This window comes from Artibeus jamaicensis, unplaced genomic scaffold (genome assembly GCF_021234435.1).
Source record: "Artibeus jamaicensis isolate MK-2021 breed Jamaican fruit bat unplaced genomic scaffold, CSHL_Jam_final contig_387, whole genome shotgun sequence".
Classification (NCBI taxonomy): Eukaryota; Metazoa; Chordata; class Mammalia; order Chiroptera; family Phyllostomidae; genus Artibeus; species Artibeus jamaicensis.
In genome coordinates this window covers 24,041,901-24,050,697 of record NW_026521812.1, presented here as the reverse complement: position 1 = coordinate 24,050,697, position 8,797 = coordinate 24,041,901, and the positions used below count along the sequence as shown (strand labels likewise).

General features: G+C 44.1%; 1 pseudogene; it reads left to right on the top strand.

The window, feature by feature from the left end:
* Positions 1 to 719: 719 nt before the first annotated feature.
* Positions 720 to 3,228, top strand: LOC119059395 (60S ribosomal protein L13-like; annotated as a pseudogene).
* Positions 3,229 to 8,797: the final 5,569 nt, after the last annotated feature.

The following is an 8,797-nucleotide window of genomic DNA, read 5'->3' as shown; positions in this document are numbered from 1 at the left end:
CTCTTTTCATAGAATTTGACAAACTGATCCAAAAATTTTTATGGAAATGCAAAGGACCCGGAGTGGCCAAAGCAATTTTTTAAAAAAAATTTGGAAAAGAAGAACTACAAGTACAAGTGGGGAATCTGGGTAGGACTGAAGGACAGTACCAACGCTCGTGTCCTGGCTGTGGCTCTAGTTTTATAAGGGGTGCCAGCTGGGGGACCATAAAGGCACATGGGGTCTCTCTGTGTTATTTCTTACAATTACTTGGGAGTTCACAATTATCCCAAAATAAAAACTTTAATGAAAACAAAAAGAATTAAGTTGGAGAACTTAGTTCCCAAATTTGAAACAATATAAAGCTGTACTAATCAAAACAGTGTGTTAGTGGCATAAGGATAGTCATAGAGATTGATGAGACAATTGTGAGTCCAGAAACAAATCTTTATGTTTATGGTCAGTTGATACTCTAAAAAGTTGCCAAGGCAATTCAGAGGGGGGAAACAATAGTCTTTTCAACAAATGGTTCTAGAACAATTGGCTGTTCAAATATAAAAAAATATTAACGAAGCCCAGTGGTTTTCAGTGGGGGCGGTTTGACCTCCCAGGGAATACTGGAGGACGTTTGGACTGGAGTCTGGCCGCTGCAGCCACGGGCAGAGGTGCTGAGGGTGTTGGGGGGTTAGGCTAGGTACGCTGCCTCACGTGCAGAGACGCACCTGGAGGACCCCGTGACAATGGACCGTCGAGCCCCCAACAGGGCCCCCAATGTGTCAACAGGGATGAGAATGAAGAACCCTGACTTAAACCTTTATCTAACAACGTAAACAAAAAGTAACCCAAAGTAGATCACAGACCTAAGTATCCAAGCTAAAACTAGGTTTTTTAGAAAAGAACATTGGGAAAAACTTCCGTGACTTTTAGGCAAAGATTCCTTAGTAGGACACGAAAAGCACAATCTATAAAAGAAAAAACTGATTACATTGGACCTCATCAAAATGAAAGACTTGGCATTTTTAAAAAATATTTTTTATTTACTAATTTTTTTAGAGAGAGGGAGGGAAACATCAATGCGTGGTTGCTTCTTGTGCGCCCCCTACTGGGGACCTGGCCTACAACCCAGGCATGTACCCTGACTAGGAATCAAACCAGCGACCCTTTGATTTACAGGCCAGCACTCAATCCACTGAGCCACACCAGCCAGGGCAAGACTTTGCATTTCAAAACACCATTATGAAAATGAAGTTAAACAATAAATAGACTAGGAGCAAATATTTGCATACCATATATCTGATGAGGGATTTGTATCCAGAATATATAAGTAATGATTACAATGCAACAAGACAAATAATCTAATTAAGAAATAGGCAAAAAGTTTCAATAGACATTTTACCAAAGAAGATGTACGCGTGGTTAATATGTTCATGAGAAGATGCTCAGCATCATTAGTCATTAGGGAAATGCAAATAAAAATCACAATGAGATACTATCTCATTCCTACTAAAATAGCTATAATAAAAAAGAGGCTACAAAGGGTAGGCAAGGGTGTGAAGGAATTGGAACCCACATGTGATGCTGGTGGACATGTAAAATGATACAGCTACTCTGGAAGACAGTTTGGAAACTTCTGAAAAATTAACCATAAATTTACCATATTGACTAGGCAATTTTACTCCTGGGGAGCTCCTCAAGACAAATGAAAATATATGTCCACAAAAAGACTTGTACTTGAGCCCTGGCTGGTGCGGCTCAGTGGATTGAGTGCCGGCCTCCAAACCAAAGGGCTGCCGGTTCAATTCCCACTCAGGGTACATACATGCCTTGGTTGCAGGCTGGGTCCTCAGTAGGTGTGTGTGAGAGGCAACCACACATTAATGTTTCTCTCCTTCTCTTTCTTCCTTCCTTCCCCTCTCTCTAAAAATAATTAGATAAAATCTTTAAAAAAAGAGACTAGTACTTGAATATTCAATAGCAGCATTATTCCTAATAGGTAAAAAGTAGAAACAACTCAAATGCCAATCAACCACTAAATGGATAGGTAATTGAGGTATATCTCTACAATGAAATACTACTTAGCAATAAAAAGGAATAAAATAATTAATGCTCAATATGGATAAACCTCAAAAACATGCTGAGTGACAGAAACCAGATGCAAAAGACTAACTATTGTATACTTCCATTTATAGTAAATGTCCAGAGCAGGCAGACTGATCATGCAAGAGTGATTGGTGGCTGCCTGGGGTTGAGGGCGGGACTAGGGGCTGACTGTGAAGAGGCACAAGGGATGTTCCAAACGGAACTATGGTGCTGCCTGCACAGCTTTGTGAATTTACTAAGAATCATTGAACTTTGCACTAAAACTCGGTGAATTTTATAGTATGTAAATTGTACTTGGATAAGGCTGCTTTATCCTTAAAAAAGGAGGGCAATTTAAGCAATTTTAATTCTTCAAAAAAAAAAAAAAGAAAGAAGAAACAAAAGGAAAGAGAAGCAAGGTATAGAATCACATAACTAGGCGGCAATTAGGAAGCTCAAAATAAACCAATCACCGGGGGCTGTTCTCCTTTGGAGAAGTTGGGCCCACGGGAGCAGCTATGGCACCAGCAGAGATGGCACGATCCTAAAGCTCCACTTCCAGAAGGACTGGCAGCCGCGCGTCACCACGCGGTTTATTCAGCCCGTGTGGAAGGCTGCAGCTGCAGGTGCAAGGCCTGCTAAGCCAAGGTGTGCCCTCGCCCTGTGCCCTGCCTCTGGACCCATTGGGCCCATAGTGAGATGCCGCCCTGCAGGTACCACACCAAATGGTAGCAGGCAGGGCAGCAGCTACAGCTTGGGGAAGTCAAGGGTTGCTGGCATCCACGAAAAGGTGGCCTGGACCACTGGCATCTCGATGGATCTGTGGAGATGGACCGAGGCCAGTGAGTCCCTGCAGGCCCACATGCTGCGGCTGAAGGAGTGCGGCTCCGAGCTCACCCTCTTCCCCAGGAAGCCCTTTGCCCTCAGGACAGAAGACAACTCTGCTGAAGAACTCAAGCAGCCAGCCAGCCAGCCAGCCAGCTAACAGGGCCGTCATGCCCACAGAGAATGTCTGCAAGAAGGAGAAAGCCAGGGTGCTCAGAGAGGAGGAGAAGAACGTGAGGACCTTTGCCAGTCTTTGCATGACCCGTGCCAATGCCTGGCTCTTTGGCATCCAGGCAAAAAAGAGCCAAAAAAGCTGCAGAACAGGATGTCGAAAAGAAAAAATAAAGCGCTATTGGCAACCTATGATAAAAAAAAAAATCAATAGTATCCCAAGTAAACAATAGGTTTAAGTTGCTGTGCAGTTCATAACTCAAGGAGGGAGGGCAGGCGGGGGACAACATTAAATGCCCGGAAAGTGAGGAGGCAGGCGGACAGGAGAGTTACCGCGACGGATTCAAGGAAGGAAAGGCTGTCAGTGTAGCTCGGCTCTGAGCTTGATGTTGTTTTCTAGTTCATTTGAAAACTTAAAAAAAAAATCCCAAAAAAGCAAGACAATAAAGAACACAACAAAGCTCATACTGTTACAGCATGAAGGATTTTAGTCAGATATAGATTATTTTGTTTTCCTTTGAATGAACCCTAGGAATTCCCTCCCAAGTCTTTGAAGAAGCAAGATGGCTTCTCCTCTTACAAAATGGTGTCCCGTGGTCTTGGCCAAAAGCAGGAGCTGTGACAATTGAGTAAAGCCCCTTTCCTGTCCTGGGAGACTGAATTTCGGTGGAAAGGATGAAGTCATCAAATTGAAGTGTGGCTGGCGAGGCAAAAGGAAAATGTGTAGAGGTGTGAGTCCATCCTGAGCTCATCTTGCAAGAATGAGAACTGAGAGGACTAACCATTTAAGCTGAAAAATTTTAAGGGAATTTGTTCCATAGTTTTAATTTGCTGCTGTGAACCTGCAGGGGCACTGTTTTCCCAAGTCAAAGACTCCCTTTATAGCAGGTTGGGAGGTTGACTTGTGAAGTATTTACCAAAGACCCATTTGCAACAGAGAAACCAACCAGGAACAAAAATTCAGATGTTTTGCTTAGAATTTAAGCGACTTATTAATAATGATTATGAAGACTACAGCACCGTGGAAAATGTTTATGATGTGTTATGGGAAAGCAGTTGGACCCAAAGTAGAATTTATACTATAATTACAACCATGTAAAAGTGGTACATGGCAGAAAAGGCCAGAAGAATTACAAATGAAATGCTGATGCTGATTATGCTAGCACGGTAAGACTGTCAATGACTGACGTTCTTCTGTTTTTCAAAATTTCTTTAAAGTGGTTATTGACTTCAATATGGTTAAAAAGTGAAGTGTAAGCAAGTCCAACAGCCCTTGCAGTGGTGAGCCCACTCATTTGCTCACGGGACAAACAGTGATGGGCACAGTTAGTCTTAGAAACCAGCAGATTGAGCAGAGAGAAAGCTAATGTTCTTCTGTGAAGATGGAGCCAGCGTCTCAAAGAGAGAGAGAGACAGAGAGAGAGAGAGAGAGAGAGAATATCTCTTCTCTCTCTTCCACAGAGAGAGAAAGCCTGAGAAACTTTTTCTTCTGTGGAAGAAATAGATACTTAGGTAGGATACCCTTCACCGACAGCATAACACCCAACATATCAGAACTCCAAGGGCAGGTGGGGTGAGCTGAAGGGAGGGGTGGACCTCACTTTCAGTTCTGACCCCTCTTGACTCTCCCTGGGTGACACCTCTTTCTCAATCACCTTTGGAAGGATGTTATCTCCTTAATGGAAAGGCAGGACCCACCCTGAAAGAATAAAACAATTAATTTGAGAAGGGATCAAGACTACAAAAAGTAGGAAAAGAGACAGAGGTAAATGATTATCTTGTTAGATAGCTTTGTGTTTTAAAGACAGTGTAAATAACTTCATTATTACTAAAACATGATTAACAATAATGGAAACAATTAATAATAATGAAATGATAATCCTGTCCTCACAGTTAAATGGATTAGAAAACCAACCCAATCCATCTCTGCCCTTTTGTGTTTTGCCTTCTCTAGATTGAGAGGCAGTCATTACTGAGGCTAAAGATAAATTCTGGAGCTTCCATTGGTCAGAAAGGCAATCTTAACAATAGGGTTTCAGTGGGAAGACAAATGAAGAGGCAGAAAAGGACCTTCTTGCAACGAGGAACTCTAGGAAGGAGATCAAAAAGGGTTTTCTGAAAAGCAATGTTTTTCTTATCAGTGATGGGCCTGCTGATTAGCCAGAGTCTTTTTTAAAAAAAGAAAAAGTATCCTTTAGCTGCAATTTTGTTGATTAAACCCAATTTCTCCAAACCTGCTTGTCCAAAGAGCTCTCTGCTGTAGCAACTTGTCAGGTTTTGAAAGGAGATCACAGAATCACAGGTTATTCAGATTACTTTCTGGTCACCGAGTTCAATGTCTTTTACCCCCGAGGACACAGGTGTCATCCACATCCTGGGCACAGCGATAACCAACAGCGTAAAAAGAGAGACTGGGTAGGGGGTGGTTGAAGGATTGAGCAAAAACGAAAATAAGAGAGGAACTCCTGGACACAGACAACAGTGTGGTTGGTGATTGCCAAGGCTGGGGGAGGTGGCGGAGGGGATGGGGGGATGAACGGCAATGCAGGGAGACTTGCCTCGAGGCGGCGAACACACAGTACAGTGTGCAGATGATGAGTTGTGAGACTGTGCTCCTGAAATCTGTGTAATTTTGTTAACCAGTGCCACCCCCAGTCAATTCAGTAAGAAAAGAAAAAGGATAAAGTTTTCAACACTGGAGAATGAGACCTGGTCCAGGCAAATAGGTCACTGGTAATTTATTTTTATATGTGACTAAGATAACCACATTATATGAGCAACAACACGGTGAATTTAGTGTTATCATCAAGTAAAACTTAGAGAACAGTTTAATGACAAGCATAATCCTTGTCTTCTTTCAAAGTACAATAAATAATCCTGAATGGCAAAGAGCTCCCTATCTCATCAATGTCTAACTGATATTGTCTTTTTATGCCAGAAAAGTTTTTCTAAGTTGGGGAATTTAAAATATGAGGACTGAGTGGGGCAGCAAACTGTGTTGTAGTTCCTAAGGAAACAGAATTTAAATGTTGAGCCCTGGCTAGTGTAGCTCAGTGGATTCAGTGCAGGCCTGCAAACCAAGGGATCGTGGTTCGATTCCCAGTCAGGGCACTGCGTGCCTGGGACGCAGGCCAGTTCCCAACGAGGGACACATGAGAGGCAGCCATACATTGATATTTCTCTCCCTCTCTCCTTCCCTTCCCCTCTAAAGATAAATAAATAAAATCTTTTTAAAAATGTTGAGAAGACTGTCCCTAGGGGTGGGAACAGGAAGGAGAGGAGTCCGACACAGAGGAAGAGGAGTCAGAGGTGGGGGGAAGAACCAGAGCCGCGTGGGCCGCCCTCACGAGATGCTGCGGGCAGTCGGCTGCAGGGCTGTGTCTTGCGAACTTCACAGTTGGGCCTTCAGCTGTGCAGTGTCTCCTGGAGCTGTGCAGTGAGAGACACCTGATTTGTCCAACAAGTATTCTCGGAGCATGTAGTGTTGCCGCTGGTCCGATGGCGGGGACCTGCAGTGAAGGACGGATTGCTAGGGTTGAGGAGTCCGCAGCGGTAAGAAGGAGCGCTGGTGAAGCTGGGAGGAAAAAGTGGAGGTGGAAGGACGAACGGGGCAAAGCGGGGGGTTTTATTTTAGGGACAGGGAGAACTGAGCACACTCAGGGCCAGCAGAGGGAACACTGAGGATTCAAGATGGGAGAGGCCACAGGCTCAAGATTCATGGAAAGGAGAAAAGACTTATTTGAAAAGAGAAGTAAGGGAGAGAAAGCCTGTCAGGCGGAGAGGTGGGGTGTGAGGGTGAAGCAGTGGGCCAGAGGTGGTCCTCTCTGTAAACAGGGGCTGACAGTATTTACCCAGAGAGAGTGGTTATGGGAGTCAAACAAGATGGACTAGTGAAGGCCCTTAGCACGGAGCCTTCGCCAACACAGTCTTTATTACACACAACTGATGGGGAGTCGAGTGCAGAGGAGCTCAGGGACCTGCCCTGAGTGAGGTTTGGAGAAGCCAACTTGCAAGTTTGGGGGGACCAGATGGAGTGAGGCGTGATAATGTTAATAACTGAATTCTCCCCTCCAGTAAGAAACGGGATGGGGGGCAGGCGGCAGGCCTCAACAAGTGTGATTAAGCATGACGTGGTGCCCCGATTTCTCCCTAGAGACTGTCTGAAATTACAATAATTTAATATGAGTTAATAAATAAATATCCCTAAAGAAGAGGCAAGGAGAAAGGCTTTCGGTATTTAATATAATTCTTTAGACTCTAAAGCAGCCCAGGATGGCTGTGAGTGCGGCCCAACACAAAATTGTAAATTTACTTAAAATACTGTGAGATTTCTTTTGAGATCACGTGCTGCAGCACATTTAATGTGTGGCCCAGAGATGCCAAAAGGATGGACGGGCCTGAGTTACCCAGCGTGTTAGGGTCTAACAAACGCAGGCCAAGGCGCCGCGTGGGGAGAGCAGAGCTGTCGCCCCACCAGTGAGGGCGGCAGGAAAGGTCCCACAGAAAGCCACAGGTGGTGCTGAAACAGGAGGGAAAGAACTCGCGGACGCGGACAACTGTGTGGTGATTTTGGGGGGCAAGGAGGTATAAGGGACTAAACAGTAATGGAAAAAAACCACAACAAAGATTTAAAAAATGCCAGATGAGTTGTAAAAAAAACAAGAGAAAAGAAACAGGAACCCAGGGCTGCAAGTCACACAGGCGAACTGGGAATTCTTCAGGTCACCTGTGCGGTGACTCAGCAAGGGGTTTGCCACTAAGTTCTATGCTTTCCTCAGAGGCCCTCTTGGGGTTTCACCTTCCCTTGTCCTTGAATCTCACGTGGCACCTTTGTTATCTAGACAGTCAAAAATGGTGAACTTTTAGAAAATAAGACAAAGCTGGAAGGGACTTCACACATTGTCATTTAGCCTTATTTTATAGATGAGGAAACTGAGGATCAGCAGGAAGTGATTTGCCTAAGGCAACACTGCAAACCAGCTACTGAACCAGAGCCAGAAGAGCCCCGGGATCTGGCCGTGTGTCCCGCAGCTGCTGGCCACCACCTAACAAAACTACACAACTCGAGGAATGACTTCTCCTTTGTGGAAGTTAATAATTAAAACCTACTCTGATCTAAAGCCACTAACCACAGTTACTAATTAAGCCAATTTCTGTGAGTAAAGACATCTCAAACAGAAGAATGTTCTCTTGGGCTAAATTTATATGCCTTCAAATTGTAGTAGCATGCACTGTACAATTAGAATATTTCAAGTATACTTAAAAATATTTCATAATACAATGCATCAATCTCTGTAGTTTTAGATTTCCCTTCATTGCATGCCGCATGCTGGGCCTGATAAAATGGTTTTGTAACTTTTGGGCGGGGAGAAATTTAACTAAAATAACTTCACTTAGTGTTTGAGTGAACAAGGTAATAAAATCTGTTTGCTGTGTCCGCTGTCTCCAGATAGGGCTGTAATTACACCACTTGAGGAAGAAAGGCAGCTAAGTCTTGATCTAGATCATTTATGTAAACTCAGCCTCCTTGTCCACGGTGCTCTCACATTGCAGGCCTGCAAACCACAGAGGCCGCCTCCCCCCACCACAGGGGTGGCCTGTGCCCCTTCTGTAGCTGGTGTCTGTGGTTGAAGGCCAAAAATCGGCCTTCTGAGTTTTAAAAAACGGTATCACCAAAGGATTCCCCAGACAACAAGTACATACATGAAACTTGTAGAAATTAAAGGTATTCTTCACACCAAAG